Below are 22,431 nucleotides of genomic sequence, written 5' to 3'. Positions count from 1 at the left end.
GTATGGTGTAGCAGTCAGTTTCTTCACTTAACACAGAAGTGTAATTAACCTGCCTAGGTTTGAGAAAATGTATTATATCATTGGACACATGTTTACGTCGTAGTCTCGGTCAGATGGCGTATAACCCTGGGGAGTCTTGTAATAGCCCTGCATCCAGGTGGGTGTATTGATTAAAGCTGTACCTCACTTAGAAATATGTAAATCTGTGCTAATTAGATTTCATTCATAGAGAAGGCCAATGTCTGAAATGCCATTTCCAGGCTAGCTTAATAAAAGATTAGACCTGCTTCTCGATCGCATAAAAATAATTTACAAATGGACAGAGAGAGCGGGAATGTTCTTTAAACAGGATTTTGAATCTGGTCATCATTATCATAAGTCAGCAGTAGTCATTAGGGAGCGTATAATATATCAAGACTGAGAGATTAATGGAGCTGGACCTGATAAATTCTCGTTTTCCGTCAAATTATTGGGTAGGGTTTGTCTAATACTCACATAATTAGCTTACGTTGTTGAGGGGTGATTGATATTTGCTGTGTTGCTTGAGGATAGAGAAAAATGCTTGTGGTAAATAGTAGAGACGTGCAGGGAAGCCATTATCTGTATGCATATCTATGTAAACATATACAAAGTTTTGTAGTTATTCTTTTATCCATCCTTCCATCAATGCATCCATCTGACTGTATTGCTCACCAAGGCTGCATGTATTTCAGCAACAGTAGTACAGAAAACTTTTATAGCTAATAAAAATAACTGTACACACATGAAACATACATAAACACTCACTGGTCACTTCATTAGGTACACCTGTCCAGCTGCTTGTTAACAAAAATTTCTAATCAGCCAATCACAAGGCAGCAACTAAATGTATTTAGGCATGTAGACATGGTCAAGATAATCTGCAGCAGTTCAAACCGAGCATAAGAATGGGGAAGAAAGGTGATTAAAGTGACTTTGAACATGGCATGCTTGTTAGTGACAGACTGACTATTCTGAGTATTTCAGAAACTGCTAATATACTGGGATTTTCATGCACAACCATCTCTAGAGTTTACAAAAAATGGTTCTGGTGCAAATGCCTCAGTCATCTCAGACTGGTTTCTTAAACATGAAAATAAGTTCACTGTACTCAAATGGCCTCCAAAGTCACCAGATATCAGTTTAATAGAGCACCTTTGGGATGTGGTGGAAAGGGAGATTCGCATCATGAATGTGCAGCCGACAAATCTGCAGCAACTGCGAGATGCTATCATGTCAATATGGACCAAAATCTCTGAGGAATATTTCCAGTACCTCGTTGAATCTATGCTATGAAGGATTAAGGTACTTCTGAAGGCAAAAGGGGGACCAACCCAGTATTAGTAAGCTGTACCTAATAAAGTGGCCAGTGAGCGTATATTTTAATAATAATAATAATAATAATAATAATAATAAAGTGTATTCAGATATGTGCACAACTACAAAATTTAACCATCATTTTAGGTTCAGTTATATTCTCATTTATAATTAGGTTGTGTATTTGTTCTTTTTACTTGAAGACAATAATGAGAAAAAAAAAAAAAAAAAAACCATTCTGGCTGTATAAATGCCCTGATGCATACAATAACATACATGTTTCCTTGTTCATGCTGGATAATTGGTCCAACTTGTATTTATCTTTGGTAGAAAAATAAAAAAAAACACTGTTAATGTGGTTTTAGATCTGTTGAATGTCAAGGTCTGTCATTTGCTGAAGGACAACTATATATGGAGGGTTGTGTCAGACTGTTTCATTCACAGTATAGATTTTCCATATGTCTACAGCTGATGATTGAAAATCCTCAGACCGGGTGACCCCAAAACACCCCAGCTAGTGCTGTCTTACATAGCATTTTATGGGAATTTATTGGTTGTGCACATTTCTTGGAACTTTCTGTTCTCCTTCTATCTCTTCTTGACCCAAAAAAGGGTCAAGGTAGAATGCATCAAATAAAAAAAAAATTAAAAAATCCTGCGACTTTAGTATTGCATGCAGTTCAACAGATCATAGACAATAACAAATAAGAAAAAAAAAATTAGAAACATAAGTGATTGTTGTTTTGCTGATAGGAAAACACATGTTACCTTCTATTACAGACTGTAATAACATCTGCAGTGTTATACATCACTTATTTATTGCAAGTGTTCAGCAAATGCGGGTTGCAAGAGGCTTGTGATGAAATAATCATGTGAAAAATCTCAGAATCCATTGATAAACCATCGGACTGCATCCTTGCACTCACCCAGCTGGCACAATCTGTTTCACCTTTTAGCGAAATCCCTCCGCGTGCCCCGCTCTCCACACAAACACAGACATAGTAGTTAAAAGCCTTGAAGATCAGGAAGAAAGCCTCAGCTAGGCAGATAGAGTTTCTTTTTAAAGACCTGCCGGGATAGAAGTGTTACAATCAGCGGGAACAATCGCAAGAATATTCCGGGAACCTTCAATCTGAGGGGGCAGAATAACGGGCACGGCTGTCCATTTCATCCATCAGACATGATGCGTGCAGGAAAAGGAGTTCTTTCTTAATCAGGTTAGGCCTCTCTCTAACCACAGCGCATCTCCAACCTCCTCTCTGAAACTCATTCATCTTGGGCTGGAGAGGTAATGTGTTCCTAAGTGAGTTAACCCACTACAGAAATCTGATTTGGTCCTTAAACATTACATCACTCTTTATATCTCATTATTAATTAGCTGGGATTACGCTTTAGACATTGTGTTTAGAGTGCCTCAAGGTTATCGGAAGTGGTCCATTCATCCTGTGCTGTATTTAATTTTGTGTGTTTAATTAATATATATCAGACTTTTAAAAGCCTACCAACAGCAGGCATTTCATGAACCACATATGAACCTTTGCTCCTCAGCACTGGTTTGCCTTCTTGTGATGATCTCTATCTCAGAGAAATCAAAAGAGCAGTGGTGATCTGTCAAAGACTGCACTCATCTGTCAAAGAGTCACTCTTGCTGGTTTTCTTTTTTGAGGTTCACTTAGTCTGTGAGAGATTAATTGGCACATATTATCCATTGTAACCTTTGAGCAACCACAGCTAAACATTTCAAATGTGATCAAACATTTATAGTAGATCGAAAGTAGGTTTTTTCTGATGAATCATCTGTTGAACTGCATCCCAAATCATCACAAATACTGCAGAAGACTTATTGAAGTCTGCATGGACGCAAGATTCTCAGTCAAGTTTGGTGAAGGAAAAATCATGCACTGCAAAAAAAAAAAAAAAATGCTTTGGATTGTTTGTCTTGTTTCTAGTCCAAATATCTAAAAAAAATTATAACAAGACACATTTTCTAGTCAAGCAAAATATATTGTCTTGTTTTCAGAAATAACATGCCCATATTAAGGGAGTTTTTTTTTTTTTTTTGAAGCAAGCAAAATAATCTACCAATGGGGTAAGCGAATTAATCTTGTTTTTCCCTTTGACATAAAATTATTTAGCTTACCCCATTGGCAGACTATTTTGCTTGTTTTAAGAGAAAACTCACTTAATTTTAGCATATTATATCTTAAAACAAGACAGTATGCTTTGCTTGTCTAGAAAATTCTTCTTGATTTAAGAGTTTTTAGATATTTGGACTAGAAACAAGACAAAAAAAATCTAGGTAAGAAAATAATTTTTTGCAGTGTGGTTTGGGGTTACATTCAGTATGGGGGCATGCAAAGAACTTCAGAGATGAAGACAACATCAACAGTCTGAAGTATTAGGACATTTGTGCTGCCCATTACATTACAAACCAGAGGAGAGGGCAAATTCTTCAGCAGGATAGCGCTCCTCATACTTCAGCCTCCACATCAAAGTTCCTGCAAGAAAGTAGGTCAAGGTTCTCCAGAATTGGCCAGCCTAGTGACTAAACAAGAACATTTTTGAGCATCATGGGGTAAGATCTGGGGTAAGATGAAGAAGGAGGCATTGGAGATAAATCCAAAGAATCTTGATGAACTCTGGGAGTCATTGCAGAGATGAATGGATGCAGTCCTCCAAGTTTATGGGAGTCATACGCAACATTCATTCTTTCTCCACTGCACAATGACTTTATAATCTATACTGTACATTATTTCTGTTAAATGACAAGACTTTTGTCTAAGCAAAGTCAGACATTACTTGTAATGGGTGAAATAGGTAATAGAAGAATCCAATATGCAAGTAAAATACTTTATTGACGTAGTCAATATAGCGCAGGAACAAAGTCCAAAAACGATAAATAAACAAACAAAATATATAAGGTATCCCGCTAAAACAGGCCTCAGGTAACAGACAGGAACAGAACAATAGATCCGGATCTTCCGCACCAGTCCTGAACACAGACAGAGAGCACATCAAAAACAACAACGAACTGACATGAGACAAGAGACACACTGTCCAGATATAGCACCTACAACATGACATTACTGTCCTAATTGAATATTTAAAAATCAAGACATGATCATATTTTGTTTTGTTTAAATAAATGTAATCTAGAGGCGTTTGCCTTTCATATAAGCCACTTCTGATACCAAACGATCTGCTAGAAGTCAAGTTATTATTGGTTGGCGAAGCCTTCGAAGCCTCTAGTCCCTTTCTTCCCGGAAGTGCACAGTAGGCTCCGCCCTCACCGCCCTTGACGGCGGAGCTGCCAGGGGGTATGAGGCGATCCCGTCAGTGGAGCGCGCTATCGCGGTCAATCTTTGTCTGCGCGGCGCCTCTACGTGGCGGGGTTTGCCCCGCCTCCCGTCCAAAGCCTGTAGGTTGTCTGCCTCCCTCGGAGCCAGAGCTTATAAGGCTGCGGGCCAGGCTGCTTCTGCTTTGCACGCGATGGCCACCTACCACCGCTACCAAGCGCAGGCGCTGGCCGAGCTGCACGAGGGCGGGTCCAACCCAAGCTTATTACATGAGCTGCGCACCGCAACCGACTATGCTCTTCGGACTACTAAGTCCGCCGCGTGTGCGCTGGGGAGGACGATGTCCACACTTGTGGTTCAGGAACGCCACCCCTGGCTAAACCTGGCCGATATGCGCGATGTTGACAAAGTTCGCTTTCTTGACTCGCCCATATCCCAGGCTGGCCTGTTCGGCGACACCGTCGGTGAATTCACCCTGGAATTCAAGGCGGTGAAAGAACAGTCGGATGCGATAGGCAATGTCATCTATCGGCGTGGCCGTAAGCCTGCTCCGCTCGCCGAGCCATCCACCTCCGCTGTTCCTCGCCGAGGGCGCCCGCCAACGAGTGCTGCCCGCCCCAGCCTGCGCCTCCGACCGAGCGGGCGCGGCGTACACCTCGAAAGCAGGCAGCCCCTCCTGCCCAGGGCGCCGTTAAGTCCGGTAAACGGACCGCGAAGCGTCCCTGAGACAGGCCATCCGGAGAAGAGGAAACTTGCTCTTTCCCCGCTGGAGGGCGGGGCCCCGATAACAACGGTACTTTTCAGTGCCACCAAAAACATCAGTAAAAGAGCACTTTTTCCCTTCCCCGGATGTGACTGCACGAGTTCTGCCAGTCCAGGACGCGCTGCCTTCCGGCTCGCAGACTCTACGTGTTCGCCAGTGGCTCACGAGCGCTGGGGGGACGGTCTCCCTTCCCTCAGCCCTCCAGCCCCCTCTCCGGAGTCAGGGTGCGGAGCCAGAGCGAATCGCTCTCCTCCAGGTCTTCCGCGGGACCCTCGTGCTTCCCGCATCAGCACACCCACTCCGCGCTGCCCCACCGCTGGTACGTCAGCGATTGTAGCGATGACTCCATTAGCGAGGGCTCTGCCTGCCTGGTTAGCGCGGGCCAGCCCTTCGCGGTGGCTCATACGCACAATCAGACTCGGTTACGCAATTCAGTTCGTGAAACGGCCCCCCAAGTTTACGGGCGTGTATTTCCCCAGGGTCAACCCCCTGTCCGCCCCTGTCTTGCGAGAGGAGATTGCTGCCCTCCTGGCGAAGGGTGCAATCGAGCCGGTTCCTCCAGCCGAGATGGAGAGTGGGTTTTACAGCCCATACTTCATCGTACCCAAAAAGAGCGGTGGGTCACGGCCAATCCTAGATCTGCGTGTTTTGAACCGCTGTCTGCACAGGCTGCCGTTCAGAATGCTCACGCAGAGGCGCATTCTCCAATGCGTTCGTCCTCAGGATTGGTTTGCAGCCATAGACCTGAAGGACGCGTATTTCCATGTCTCCATTCTTCCACGCCACCGCCAATTTCTGCGGTTTGCGTTCGAGGGTCGAGCGTGGCAGTACAAGGTCCTCCCCTTCGGGCTCTCTCTGTCTCCGCGGGTCTTCACCAAACTCGCGGAGGGTGCCCTAGCGCCCCTTCGGCTCGCGGGCATCCGCATACTCAATTATCTCGACGACTGACTGATTTTAGCCCACTCGCGAGAGCAATTGATTGTGCACAGGGACAAGGTGTTTCGGCATCTCCGCCTACTGGGGCTTCAGGTCAACCAAGAAAAGAGCAAACTCGCCCCCGCGCAGAGGATTTCTTTTCTCGGGATGGAGCTGGACTCAATCACCATGGTAGCGCACCTCTCCGAGGAACGCGCTCGCCTGTTGCTGAACTGTCTGAGGGAGCTCGACAGCAAACTAGTGGTCCCACTGAAATTCTTTCAGAGGCTCCTGGGGCATATGGCATCCGCAGCCGCCGTCACGCCGCTCGGGTTGCTCCATATGAGACCACTTCAGCACTGGCTTCACGATCGGGTCCCCAGACGCGCATGGCACGCGGGCACACACCGGGTCTCGGTTACTGCGCTGTGTCGCCGCGCCCTCAGCCCTTGGAACGACCCCTCGTTCCTACAGGCCGGTGTGCCTCTAGGACAGGCGTCCAGCCATGTTGTTGTTTCAACAGATGCTTCCAACACGGGTTGGGGGGCCGTGTGTCGCGGGCATGCGGCTGCGGGCCTGTGGAAGGGTGCCCAGTTGCATTGGCATATCAATCGCCTAGAGCTGTTGGCAGTGTTCCTCGCTCTCCACCGCTTTTTACCGGTGCTGGAGCGGCAACACGTGCTGGTCAGGACGGACAGTATGGCGGCGGCGGCGTATATCAACCGCATGGGGGGTATGCGCTCTCGCCGCATGTCTCAGCTCGCCCGCCGTCTGCTCCTCTGGAGTCACCCGCGGCTGAAATCGCTGCGCGCCATTCACGTTCCAGGCACGCTCAATCGTGCAGCCGATGCGCTCTCACGACAGCTGTTACGCCCTGGAGAATGGAGACTCCACCCCGAGTCTGTTCAGCTGATATGGGCGCGATTCGGGGAGGCCCAGATCGATCTGTTTGCTTCCTCCGAGAACGCTCATTGCCAGTTGTTTTTTTCCCTGACCAAGGGCTCTCTCGGCACGGATGCACTGGCCCACAGCTGGCCTCGGGGCATGCGCAAGTATGCGTTTCCCCCAGTTAGCCTGCTCGCGCAGTTTCTGTGCAAGGTCAGGGAGGACGAGGAACAGGTTCTGCTAGTTGCGCCCCTTTGGCCCAACCGGACCTGGATATCAGAGCTCTCACTCCTCACGACGGCCCTTCCCTGGCGGATCCCTTTGAGAGAGGACCTACTCTCTCAGGGACAGGGCACCATCTGGCCCGATCTTTGGAACCTCCACGTGTGGTCCCTAGACGCGAGGAAGACTTCTCTCGCAGAGAAGACTCCCAAAATTGCCAGATTAGTGTTGTGCTCTCTTTCCTTCAAGAGAAGTTGGACAGCAGGCTGTCGCCCTCCACTCTCAAGGTTTACGTGGCCGCCATCTCCGCTTATCATAGCGCGGTAGCTGGCGGCACCGTGGGAAAGCATAACCTCGTCATCCAGTTCCTTAGGGGTGCTAGGCGAATTTATCCATCTCGCCCCCCTCTCATGCCCTCTTGGGATCTCGCCCTCATTCTCACGAGTTTGCGATCCGATCCCTTTGAGCCACTCGAATCAGTATCTCTAAGATTTCTGTCCCTGAAGACAGCTCTGCTGGTTGCGTTGGCCTCCATCAAGAGGGTCGGGGACCTGGAGGCATTTTCGGTCAGTGACTCGTGCCTGGAATTCGGGCCGGATTACTCTCACGTCATCCTGAGGCCCCGCCCCGGTTATGTGCCCAAGGTTCCTACCACCCCCTTTAGAGATCAGGTAGTGAACCTGCAAGCGCTGCCCCCGGAGGAGGCAGACCCAGCCCTTTCTTTACTTTGTCCAGTTCGCGCTCTGCGCAAGGTTTTACAATCTGCGAGTGGAGCTGCTCCACTCAACAACTCGGTAGGGTGTTGAAACACGCTTGCTGCGCCATTCTCCCTAACACGGAGGTACGTGCGCCTTTTTATCTGTCAGTAAAGTTCCCCGTCAGGTGAGCCCTGCAGATTCCTCCGTGGCCCCCAGCACTGACTCAGCGGAGGAGTCACTTGCTGGCCCACTACGTTGTGGGTCTGCCCGCTGGTCAGCCCGCGTTTTGGGTATAGATGCCCGCTATGCGTGATCCCCACTAGGCGATCCCATATGCTTATTTCGCCACGGTTAAGTCCCCCCCCTGGGCGACCCGTGTCTTCCCTCTCCGCTAACCACTCTTTTGCTATGCGTACCCCCCCCTTTTTTAGGGCTAGTCCATATGTAAATTCTGCCATCTATCCCCCCCATTGGGTAACGGATGGCCTCCGCAGCGTCCTCCCTATCGGGATTGCACGCTTCCCAACGTACTGTCATATTTCCTAGAATTATCTAGATGCTCACGACTTCCCAAAAAATATATCTAAATCTGTAAAACTTCTGTTGAAGTAGGATAAATTAGGGCCAGGGACACGTTGGAGGACCGCGCCTCCCATGATGTGGGTGTGTCACGCTTGCTTGACTATCCCCTCATCGGGGGCGTTGGTAAGGTGCAGTCATTATGGCGCTTTCCATACTTCTCCAATTTCGTGGATTTCAATCAATCCACTCTATGGCACTGAAGTTCCCCAACCGAAGGGGAACGTTCGAGGTTACAGAAGTAACCCTTCGTTCCCCGAGGAGGGGAACGGAAGTGCCATACTCCGTCGCCATAATGACTGTCCCTTAGCTGTTTGAAAGTCTCTTCAGCTTAAAAGGATAACGTCTGCTGGCTTCAGGTGCGCTTATATGCTGGGATAATTGCCTATGCCGCACACCTGCGTAAGCTTACGCTGCCAATTAATTTCATTCATTGGTCCGTTCAATACTCTCCAGACAAGCGGCTTCTGATCCGAATCCTCCCATTTCGTGGATTTCAATCAATCCACTCTATGGCACTTCCGTTCCCCTCCTCGGGGAACGAAGGGTTACTTCTGTAACCTCGAACGTTTCACTTGACTATTATTAGTCAAAAATCTGTATATACGTGAACCAGTGATGCAGCAACAAAAGAAAACGGAAGACTTAAACATTTTAATTCACATTATTTCCTTTTGGAATTAACATGTAAGCATTCATGTATTCAGTAAAGAAATTCTAATGCAGAGTTCACACTGCACAACTTTAGCCCTGCCTAGGTTATGTGAAATTGCCAGAATAGAAGGCAAGTCAAACAGTGCGAATTATCAATGAAGCTATATATGAGAGAATCTCCAACATGGATCTCCAATGACTTACTATTTGGAATGGTAAATATATAGACCTGTCAGTGATTTAGACTCATGTTGTGTGTAATGTGATCTAAACCAAGAGAACAAAATACAGGGCATTGATGAGTTCTGGGAGGAGTTTTAGACCACAGTTATAGACCACAATAACATTAAACAGAAACAAAGCAGAAACCTTTTCCCCAGCACATTGCAAAATAATTTATTGACCTCCACTCTCAACTCTGATCTCATAAGTGATCTTCTATTTCATTATCTATTCTCTTATCACTTCTCACATGCATTTGTGAGCCAGACAGAGTTGTCAGTAATTTCTATTGTACTCATGCAGTGTGTATGCTCCACTAATCCATCGTGCAGTGTGAACACAGCAGCAACTGAACGGTACACCAGAGAATCACACAGTGTGAAAAACAACTGTCATTCCACACTCTGCACAGTGTTAATTCTGCATTAGGGAAACTGTTTAATGCAGTTAAATTATCCAGCCGTTTGTCGAGCTATAGTTGAGATGTTGCATTTATTTTATTTATTGGAACCAATGATATTAGATAAAAACACTAGGATCACTTCAGGGTGTGTGATGTTGTTGATTCACTGCAAACGGATACTTTTTTTTGCAACTCACCTGACTGGAAAATTGTACTGTTGCCAAAATGATTAACACTGTTGCTAACAGACTATAACAATATATACAGCAGTAGATGATCACACTTTATTTTAATGGTCCGTTTGTTGAATTTAAGTTACATGAATCTAAATGGCAACTAATTCTCATTAAATTATAAGTAGACTGTTAGGTTAGGGTTGGGGTTGGGGTTGGGGTTAGTGTTAGTTGACATGTACTTGCAAATTTTTTTTTTATAGTCAGTTAAGTGTCTGTTCTGAGTGGTTGCTAAGGTGTTACTAAGTGGTTGCTATTGTGTTCTGATTGGTTGCTTAGGTGTTGCTAGGTGGTTTCTAAGGGGTTCTCAATTGAAATTGTAAGGCATTGCAAGGGTGTTTTATGTGGTTACTAAGGTGTTCTAGGTCGTTGCTAAGGTGTTCTGAGTAGTTGCTAGGCAGTTGCTAACTTAAATTAACATAATCTGGTATGAATTGGCATGTTGTCAGCTTGTTTCTAGTATAAACTAGCATGTTGTTAGCATACATTTAGTATGAATTAGCATGTTGCTAGTATGGATTAGTATGTTATAACTATGTTTCTAGTATGGATTATATTGTTAGTATGGAGTTGTATGTTATTAGTATGTACAATGTAAAGTCAAAGGCAGTTTATTATTATTATTATTATTATTATTATTTTATTTATTATTTTTTTTATTAAGGAAGTCTATTGGACACTTGCTTGGGTGCTGTAAGTGGTTGCTAGGGTGTGGCTACAGTGAGTTACTGGTAAGGTTATCAGTGATAGTAGATTGGTAGTCTGGAGTTAAATGAGCCCAAGTCTGTATGATCTGGTAACAAAGTGTGGTCCAATGTTAAGTCATTAGGACCTTTCCAAATTTTCCAGGTCAGTTTTGGGAAAACTTCAAGTCGGATCAGTTTGAAAAGATATATAAACTTAGTTCAGTATAGTTTGGAGGTTTGGAGTTAGTTTGGTGGTTGTAGTATAAACGGTCAATGAGGAAATGCGTTCCAAAGAAGACAGAGGAAGAATAATAAGTTTTTGTAGTTCAACAGTATGTTAGCTTGCCACCATAATTATGGTCAGTGTTGTTAGCAATGAAAAATGATACTGACCTCTTCACTTGTTTCATGGAGTCAGTTTGAGCTCTTTATGTCCCTTAAACTCACTTGTTTTACCCAACACCCCAAAGCCTGGCCTCCGCATTTTTGAAATGAGATCTGGAAGTCTTCAACTCTCCCTCAACCCTCTTTCCTACTGTGTAATGAACTACTGGGAGTTACTCTGAGACTTTGAACCCTCTCTCCCACCCCAAATCTTCAGTACATTAATGGCCCTTTTGTTTGCCGGAGATTCCCTCCAGTCCGTGAGGCACTATGAAGCAATGTGTGAGAGAAATTATTTTCTTTTTTTTTTCTCCTCGTGTCAGTAACTGTTGTTTAATATGCCAATTAGCTGAAGTTGCTCACACCTATTCTGTGTGGAATGAGCCAAGCAGGCTTGCATAAATCAAAATGCATTAATTAGGTTTACTCTGCATGAAAAAGGTGCATAGAATTTTTAAATAATGTAAAACCAGAATCAATTAAATGCTGTGAAATATGCTGCATATTTTAAGGTGACATTTTTTTCTGTATTTGAACTTTGTGGTAATAATAATTGCCTACACACTTGAAATGTGTTACTTTGATTCACTAATAGTGTTAATACATAATGATTGGCTCTGAAAACAAATTTATTCAGGGGTCTCATTCACAATTGTTGGTTACATCAGTAGGGAAGAACGTGTATAAATATGACAGGTTTGCAATGATATGAGGGTTAGCAAAAAATGACAGAATTTTCAGTTTCAGCTGAACCATTTATTTAACAATGTCAGTCAACAGTGGAATCCTCTTCCTGCAGTACTAATTGCAGGAAAAGTTTCACCTGAACAACTTCAGGCCACAATGTCCATCATCACAACTCCTGGAGTTTACTTTCACGTGGGCATCAACCTACAGTCTGCTACAATTCTTAATCATCGGATAATTAGAGATTTGTAATTATTTGATAAGCGCTCTATATGAACTGAGGTGTTTGTAACAGGAAAAAAAACATTCTCTGAATCAATAACTCTTCATATTGAAAAAGCAGAAAATGACATCTTGGTGGCTTAGGGGCTTTTAACAACTCTCCGCTGTGCTGACAGAAAATGTACAATGATGCAATTCTAGATAAAATAGGTGCTCATCAACTTCCCAGGAGACAGTGTGACAGTCAGACCATGACACATAAATTGCAGTAAATAAAATTTCTTACTCAATTTCGGGCATGGCAGCAATTCTGAACCCATACTGACAATCTATTAAGCAAATCCTCCTGTGTTTACTCCCATGGCCCATGTGATCCGTGTTTGTGGTCATACGTCAGGATTGACATATCAATTTGGCAGTTAAACCTCAGTCTTGGCTGTAAACGTTCTGCCCCTCAAAGCATTCAGTGAGGTGATTATTAAATATAAGAAATATCATTGCAAGTGAAACAGGAGAGCCCATAAACCTGGCTATTCAAGTTTATTACTGTTCCTGTTACAGTTCCAATGAGAGGGAGAGGGAGAGAGAGAGAGAGAGAGAGAGAGAGAGAGAGAGAGAGAGAGAGAGAAAGAGGGTGAGAGAGAGCGAGAGGGGGGAGAGAGAGAGAAATACCTTTCCAGTACCTATTCAACCTCCCAGTTCCAGGAATGAACGTGAAACACAGATTTTTTTTTTTCTTTTCCATCATAATTTTATTTACCCATAAGACTCTGTAATCTGTTTACATGGCTTTTAACTCAGTGCCTTTGGAAAGTGCTGTTTTAGTACTCTCACTGGGAGTTTATCTCTACCTCACCAATATTGGATATATTTATTTATAAAACTGCATGCAAATCTCACCGCTCTCACCCTGTCGCTGTTTTTCCATTTAACAAGGGAAATAAAAGAAACAATACTTTTTTTTTTTTTTTTGTAGACTTGCATCTGCGGCAAATAGTTTCGCCTCATGGTGGAGCACATAATGGAAGTCCATGCAAGAGCTGATGTACATTTAATCATATGCAACTGATGGCAAAAGCAATTAGAGTGTATTTGAATTAAGTGAGAATTATTTAATCAACAGTTGTGTTAATTTGTTTTACTAATTTGTTGATTCATCACACTTTCAAAGCTGCTGTTCAGTCATTACGGCTGGAACAAGTAAAACCAAGAGAACATGCTGGATTTTTATTTTTAGAGCCGTGTTGCTACATTGTTGTTTTTCAATCTGTTGGTTTTGAACAGAAAATCAATCCAGGTTTTAAAAATTCAAAAGAACACAATGAACATGTCTAATTAAAGTGTGAAATAGACTTATCTAGAAGGTATAAAATAGTTTGTGGGCTTTGTGGGTTGAAATTGAATTTTGGTAGGTGGTTTGTAGGTTATATCTAAGGCTTCGGCCAAAGGAGAAATGGTCAAACCCAACTGAGCCTGGTTTTTCTCTAGGTTTTTTATTCTTTTTTTTTTTTTTTTCACTTTCGTCAATTAATAAAGTTTGTTTCTCATCACTGTCACCACTGGCTTGCTGAGTTTGGGACTCGTGGAGCTGCGCATTGATGGATTTGCTCTTTAGTGTATGGACTTTCAGCAGTGAAAATTTAACATACTGAACTGAAGCAAACTGAACCTCAACTCTGAAAACTGAACTGACAGTTTCAATTTACTGAAACTTCTATGTTAAGCTACTTTCACACAATCTACATTGTAAAAGCTCTATAGAAGTAAACATGACTTGAATCAAGCAGTTTGAAGGTTTCGTATACATGTTGTTGATTTTTTTAAGTTATAATGTATGTCTTTTGTGAATTCTATGCAGTTGCACTACATGTGTTTTTTGCAGGGATGTGCTAAAATGTTTAGTGGTGATTTCCCAGGCTGCGAGTGGACTCCATTTAGTTGCTAAGGTATTTTGAGTGTTTGTAGTTTAGGAAATGATTATGATGAAGATATCAGGATATTTCCAGGTAATTATAATGTTGCTATAGTGTTTAAGTTGCTTACAAGGAGGTTGACAGGTAAAGGTTGCCTAGCAGGCCCATAACACCATAAGATGTGTTAGGTTAGATTTAGGTCATGACATCAGGTGACCAAAATGTTATGCCTAGTCAGCATCTAAGGACAATGTTATTTTGATGTCCAATAAAAAACATCAAATTACGTTGATATTTGATTGATTTTAGGTTGTGTTGGAAAGTGACCAAAATCCAATATCAAGGTGTAACATGATTAGACGTTGATATTTGGTTGATTTTAGGTTAGATTTTGAACATTGACGTCGGACTGATGTTGGGTTCTGATGTCAATCAGTTTTTCATTTCCAAACAAAATCTAACGTCTCCACAACATTGGGGTATAATGTCAGTATGACGCCTGCAGGGTGGCTACTAGGAAGTTGCTAGGGTGTTCATGAGGCAGTCAGTGGTTGCAAAGAGGTACTAGGTTGCTAAGATGTATTGAATGTAGGGATGGGAATCAAAGACTTCATGATCCAATCTGATTTGGATTCTGGGATTCACAATCCAATTCCAAAACAATGACTGAACTATTTTTTTTTTCCTTACTTTACATTTGAATTAGATTTGTGTTTCTATTCTTTTCCAATTGTATGTGGATGCAGACTTGAATTTGCAAGCTGAGACTACACATCTTAGACTTGCAATGTCTGACACAATGCACTCAATAAATACGTCACTGTGAGGGGTAGGGTTAAGGGCAGTGGTGTACTCTGAAAGTATTTTTGCATTGGCACAGATATTGAACCTCGGGCCACTGTAGCGATCGGTAAGTGAAGACTGAAGGGTGGTAGTTGGGGGATGGCAATAGAGATCATTAAGTGAAGAGCTGGGAGGTTGGTGGGCGTTGAGGGAAGAATGACGATGGCGACCGAGGGGGTGGGAGAAGAGTCAGACCACCAGGTTTACGATGACAGGCCAGACTGCACATCAGGCCACCGGGAAATGTCCCGGTGCTCCCTATGGCCAGTCCACTCCTGGTTATGTGTGGGGTCAGGTGTGTGCTTTAAAAGCATTGCATGGAGCTCAGCTTGCATTAACACCAAGTCTGCATCCAGACACTTCTCATTTCTTTGATCATGATTGGAATCTGTTTATGCCAATAGTGTATAATATATATATATATATATATATATATATATATATATATATATATATATATATATATATATATATATATATATATATATATATATATATATATATATATTTATTTATTTATTTATTTATTTTATTAAAATATATTTATTCAACCTGGGCAAGAATGTAACATTGAAAAGCCAAATTAGAAAGAGCAGTTAAAAACTGCTCTTTTTTTTAGTTTGTTCATAATATGTTAACACAATAAATAAATAAATAAATAATATACTTATATAAAAATTATATTTGGAAATTATATTGGAATTGCTTTTAGTTCAGAGCCAGCTTTAAATCATATTAGGGCACAATACTTCTTTCACAGTTAACATTTGTAGAACACAAGCCGCAAGTGACAGGTTATTGTTTTATTGTAATCTGTGTCCCTGCATCACGTTAATGCCACCCTGTCCGTAACCCTGATGATAAAGCTGGTTGCACACCAGAAAAGAGGTGTGCAGCATCATTTCATATCTTTAAAATTCGTCCATCTTTGTCCAAATTAAGCAAATTCAGCAGCATAAGTATTGCGCCTGTCAACACATTATTTTTTTAGCCAATGCCTGCTTATCTTCCCAGTACTATAGTGAGCTCATTGTATTACAGCCCTTCATGTCCAGGACGTTCAAATGTATTCTTGGCAACTGATTAAACCTAGTATATCAAAACGCACAACCTTCCTACCACACTAGGCTACATTAATCAAGGCAACTGATTCAGGAACTCCTTCCAAAAAAGACAACCTAAGGGGTCGTTCACTCAGAAAGCTACATTTCTATTGTTTTCTAATGAAAACATTCGCTGCATAGACAAGTGTGTTTGTTATGTATGCATCTTTATGTGACCATTATGTGTGTGTGAACGTTATTAATGCATTACGTGAGCGCCACATTTTTTAGATGATGTGCCGAGTTGAAAGTTCTTCAGCCAAAGTCCTTTTAAGGCCAGTCATTTACTTGGCAGCCATCTTTGGAATGCCTCCTGAGCAAAATGACCAACATCAAATTTTTCAAAATTGGTTGTGAAGCTTACTATTAAATGCAAAATTGTCAGAAACTTACAACTAGACTGAGGATTTTGTGTGCTTGAGCACCTGCTCTTTTTATTTTGGATGAAAAATTGCCCCTAAAATGAATGAAAGTACCCCTTCACACACCCCCACAAATTACCCCCACCCCTGCTCATTGTGATCCACCAACCCCATTCCCCACTTTTCACTTTGCGGTCACCACATCCAACCCCTAAACACCCAGCAACCGCCCACCATCCCCAGACATCCCCTCTTCCACTCTTCATGTGGTAAATTCTGAAAGTAAAAATAATAGTAGTAAAAATCAGGTAAAGGATTTTCTTTTTCTGAATTGCTTTTTTTTTTTTTTACAGTATTTTTTATTACTCATACTTTTTATTACTAGTGAGTGAGCGGGTCCAGGCCCGGCCCTAACCAATTTGGCACCATAGGGAAGATTTCAGGTGGTGCCCCGTCACATTGCAGTAAATTCCACTGCTAGTGTATAGTCATAGGAAACTAAATACCTTTTTGATCGACTACTACAAGCTAGGAAAACGTCAGATAAATATGCCAATGCAATTAACGTTATTGCTAAATAGATTTAATATTTACACATTTGCTTGAGGATGGAATGATGGGGGTAGTTACATCTCCGCCCTTCCATAACAATAGGTGACGTTAAAACTGACAGATAGCACTATAGCTGTTTATTGATTAGCAATATGTCAACGTTCGGATGTAAAAAATATGGGACAACAAATAGCTTTAAATATTAGAATACAAAGCAAACATTAGAAAATATTGACAATAAAATAAAAGGTTTAGCCTATTAAAATCAATGGCCTATACAGAAATTAAATAAAGCTATAAAATCTACTTCACTTATAATTGTATTTGCATATTGATTAAAGTTAGTATAGTTATTTAGTGAAGAGTTGCAAATGAATCTCTCATTGTGTTTTATTTGATAAGGTGTTACTGTAAGAATGCACAGATCTATAATGAAGCATTCAACTACATTAGTAAATGTTTGTGCTCATTTAAGAGAAAATTAGTAGTGTTTAAAATAAAACAGGCAAGACGGAGAAAAAAAAAAGAAAAAAAAAGAAAAAGAAGAACTTTTCCAACGATCCCTTAGCCGCTCGGCGCGAGCTCTCCCGGCTGAACGCATTTTGCGAGCGCTTAAACGAAGCAGTTGTCGTAAAGTTGAGCGAAAAAAAAAAAAGACAGCTGTGAAACATAACCAGCTTTGTCTTTTAGTAGTAACACACTTTAGATATTTTTAGAGTAACAGGTTTTCGAGTTATTGCCGTCTATCACTGAATGTATCAGGAATATCGAAAACAAAACCAACTTAACCACGCTCATTTCTGGCGCCCCCCTGATGTACAGCGCCCTTAGCATTTGCCTTTACTGCCTATGTTACAGGCCGGCCCTGAGCAGGTCAACCTGTGGTTTTGAATACACTATTGGTTGGAATTAGGTAAGGAGGAGGGTGGGTCAGTCAATGGGTCAGCCAGTCAATCAATAAGTCGACAGCTACCTTTGGTGGATTTATTCAAGTACAGCTGGCACGAATGGCACTAGTGATAGAAACTTGACATCTTAAAAAGCATACACAGTCGCCTCTGGTGGATTTGCAGAAACAAAAACTGCAAAAAAAAAAGTGCCTTCTGGAACATTTGGCATTCATGTATATATTGTAGCAGTACATTTTCAGAATGAGCCTGGGTTGGTTATTACAACATGTTCAAGCAATTGCTTTTTACTTTTTAAACCCATTCCTAAGCACCACATCTCATAATTTTTTTTAAGAAAAAAAAAACATGTTCAATGTCAATGAATTCTAAGAAGAATGACATCTATGGCTTATGCTAGACTTATGTGTCTGCTTTTCCTGAGATTCACATAATCTTGGATCAAGTCCATATCCAGACCAAATACACAGAGGACAACCTCAACACAGCAACCACACAATCAGTGAGGACATTGATGAATCAATCCCACAACACTATTTCCCAGCAAAAACCTCAGTGATGCACATGTCTCTACATAGATCCTTTCACTCGAACGCCTACCTGAAGTCCATGAATTTGCACATTTACCATAGAGACCACTCAGAGTTCTCAAGGCTACAGATGTCTTTCTAGACTGCAGGTCTGCCTCTTTTCCATTTGACCAGATGAGAACTGATCTACTGAATGTCTGGTTTCACCATTGGCTTGTTCTCCATTTCTGTCAATTGGTGCAGTTTTGGTTCCTCGCCACTGTCATTTATTGCTTGCTTATATGCGGTTGATGGAGCTGCTATGCAGTGGTTTATCCTTCAACAGTGACAGTCATATTAAACTGAACAGAATCTATTTTGAATTAATCAGTATTACCCTGATATGCTGAATACGTAAAACATAATTAAATATTGTTATCTTTTCCTGTTCATCCACATACAATGGATTTGACACAACCAGTTGTATACAGAGGCATTCAGAAACAAAGGTAGCTTGACTTGACTTGCAGAATAGTTGATACAATGTTTTTAATGGTTATTAGCATCTTGGTAGACAGTTAGTGGTCACTAATACGTTTCAAATTGTTGCTAGGAAGCTGTCATGCAGTCAGTGGTTTCTTGGTTGTTGCTAAGGTGTTTTGGGAGGTTAGAATAAAATGGTGCCATACAGTGAGTGATCACTAAGTTGGCAGTTTCTGAGGTGTCAACACATGCTGTAGTTCTGTGTGTCCTGTGTTCTGTGTGAATGTAGCTTGAAAGAGGTATATTTAGAAAAATTGGTCTTAACCCAAGTTTGTACAATAGCATTGTGTGTTGTCTTTGTTAAGTGAACATAATAAACAGACACAAGCGTTCCCATGGCTCTTTCTGTCTGATTACATGCCCGCTGCCTCATTCGCTGCCCCACCCCTCATGCACAGGTCATGTGACTGACAATGCCTTGCTTGTTCTCATTCTGAAAGTCCAGGCTGATTCAATGTAAATATCAGCAAATCCTCACAGTCGCTGTTTATGTGTGGAGCAAACAGACTCTCAACCGGTTAACATAACTGCATAAACCGTTGTTGGTATTTTGAAAATTTAATAGATTATTGATCGTAAGTCATTCTATATGCAATGTAGGAAAAAATTCAACTATTCCAATTACCCTATTAATGCATCTGATTAGTTTTTGACTAGTTGATAAATTTCTAAACAATGAAACACCCAACATTTTCGTTCGCCAAAGTGTAATGAACCACCAATTACTCTGACATATGTTTTACATAGCTGATGCCCTTCCTAGGCATAAGGTCAGTATTGGTATTTATTGATCGAACACCATTGCCAATAATGATATATTAAAAGGTATGAAGTTTTGGTATGATGTCTGTAAGTTTTACACATAACTGACTGTTGAGTGCAAGCCTTAAAAGGCATGCCAATAAGCTTATGGTGTAAGTTTGACATTTCCAATAGAGAAGCAGAACTTGCACTACGAGCTCATGGGAGCGACGCGCACAGGGTGTGCAAACAGATAACACGTGACACAAGTGCATTTGCCAGGCGGACCTATAGCGCCTGGTCAGAATAGCAACATATATGATAATGAGTGCCGCATAGCAGCTGCGAAGAGATTGTAAATAAAGCATATATATATATATATATATATATATATATATATATATATATATATATATATATATATATATATATATATATATATATATATATATATATTTCCAGAGTGGCTTTTTGGTTTCTTTTCTTCTGCATTGCAGCCACCAGCTCCCCATATGAATGATATTTTTTTTAGTATAGGGGGTAATGTTGCAATATGTATTTAAATAATAAGGGTTGTTTCCTTTACTTGAAAGCTCAGATTTGATTATAATAATTTGTTTTGGCGACAGAGTTTGAGGTTTGCTTTATCATTATTATTGACACCTTACTGATGTTGATCTATCTTTACCACTGCACACACTTTGCAACATTTTATTTATCAAGTTTATCAAGTCTCTTTAACACTTATGTTTATTTTATTACGAAGAGATGACACATTTTGTTTAAATATTTTTGTTTTGGACTATTAAAACTATTTGCTTAGTAATGCTGGTAAATTAAAATAAACTAATTTATTTAACTAAATGGATTGTTAAAACATATTCAATAGTTACCGATACCTGTAACATATTCTAACTTTGCAGTCTCATCTCCCGATCAAAAGAAAAAACAACAAAGACGATTGACCAAAAAAATAGCATAAAGTCAATTTTTTTGACATTTAACTTTAAAGTAGACATAAAAAAATCTTGCGGGAGGTAAAGCCCAAATAACAAACAAAAAACTATTACCTACACATTTAATAAAACAAATTAAACAACAATTACTTTCCTCCCTACTAGTAACCACAAAACATGAGAAAACTTAAATCCAAGGGAACCCTACTCATTAAATATGTCTCCGTATTGATCTCAATAATAGTCAACACTCCACATTAAATTTCAACAATTCCGCTTAGCAAATACAACACAAGTTTCTCAGAACGATGTTTCAGCCTGGTTTAAATGGACTTCACCAACATACCGGCAAGCTTCCACGTGTCGACACCTGATTCACCGCACCTGTGCACTCATAATGAAACCATGTCGGAAAGAGAGCGGATAGCGGTGGAGAAACGAGAACCATAACAAACAGAGGCACATACAACACAAAGAAAAAATCACTACTTCAAATAAAAGTTTGTCCATTGTTTTAGTAAATAAGAAAAATACATAATTATACTGAATGATTTAAACATGATATCGTATTTTTTTTTTTTTTTTTTTGTAACATCCCCCATGCCTGGCCCTTCCCACTGCAACCCAGTACTCTGAAACACCCATACACTCTCTCATTCACATACACACTCATGGCCAACTTAGTTCATTCGATTCACTTATATACTAACCACTGAGCCGCCATGCCACATCAACCAAGGAACGATTTATACAGTAAATAAATCACTAAGAATAAAAAAAAAAAAAAAAAAAACAGCCAACCTGATTTCAGTGAGAAAAAAGGTGTCTAGACATTCTGTTTTTTTACTTTATTCAATGACCCGAACATAAACTCAAGGACATGTGGTCTTAATTAAAAACTCCAAATTGATGTAAGATGGAAGCAATAAAAAACACATTCTTTCAACATTTAGTTTTTTTTTTTTCAGAGTTTCAAAATGAGAATAGGAGGAGATTAGGGGCTTCCCGTGGCCATTCCCAACATGCTTGATGAATGAGTGAAAGAAGCGATGGAGACAGTTCACCTTCTCTCTGCTTTGTTTCAAGGAGACTTTTGATGATTGTTGTCAACTACAGCTAACCAGATTAAATGACAACCAGGGTGTCAGAGTTAGCTTTTACTCTTTTTTTTAGGGCTTTCTTATGATTTAGGCTTGCCGATGATGAAGCTGTTGGGAGAGGCTTCCTGGGGCCAAGGCAGGCTCTTCACTGTCACTCCATCATCGTTTGACAGAAGCGTGACTGAAGAGTGGAGAGCAGTGAAAATACATGCACGAAAATCTTAGCGGCCACCTTGAGCTTTCCGGCCCACTGGGAAACTACCAGTGCTTTATTTTTTGATGCCATATTGCCAATAATGATACACTACATGGCCAGGGTATGTGGACACGTCCTCATAATTAATGAGTTTGGCTGGGTCCTTAAAACCAGTGTAGATTAATTGTGATGTTCGTTCAGTGACATTCAAGCTCAATCAGTTCTTGAAGCTTTATAGAAAATAAATAAATGAATGAATGAATGAAGGAAGGAAGGAAGGAAGTAAGGAAGGAAGGAAGGAAGAAAGAAAGGAAGGAAGGAGACCAAATTGTAAATAAGAACAAAACAGATGAAAAAATTCTGACTAAAAATATAAATAACTTTAATAATAATAATAATAATAATAATAATAATATATTAAATACACACATAATAAACAAGACATGTTAACAATGTCCCAGACTTGAACAGCATACACAACTCTGAGATTAATGAAAACAGACCCATCACCTAGCATCAGA

General features: G+C 41.1%; 1 long non-coding RNA gene across 1 annotated transcript in view; it reads right to left on the bottom strand.

Moving 5' to 3' along the window:
* LOC147843146 (uncharacterized) overlaps positions 1-22,431 on the bottom strand; it is a 321,579-nt gene that overhangs the window by 198,761 nt on the left and 100,387 nt on the right. The window lies entirely within an intron of this gene.

Source organism: Danio rerio, chromosome 7, assembly GCF_052040795.2.
Source record: "Danio rerio strain M-AB ecotype USA chromosome 7, GRCz13ab, whole genome shotgun sequence".
Classification (NCBI taxonomy): Eukaryota; Metazoa; Chordata; class Actinopteri; order Cypriniformes; family Danionidae; genus Danio; species Danio rerio.
This window is presented reverse-complemented; position numbering and strand designations above follow the sequence as displayed.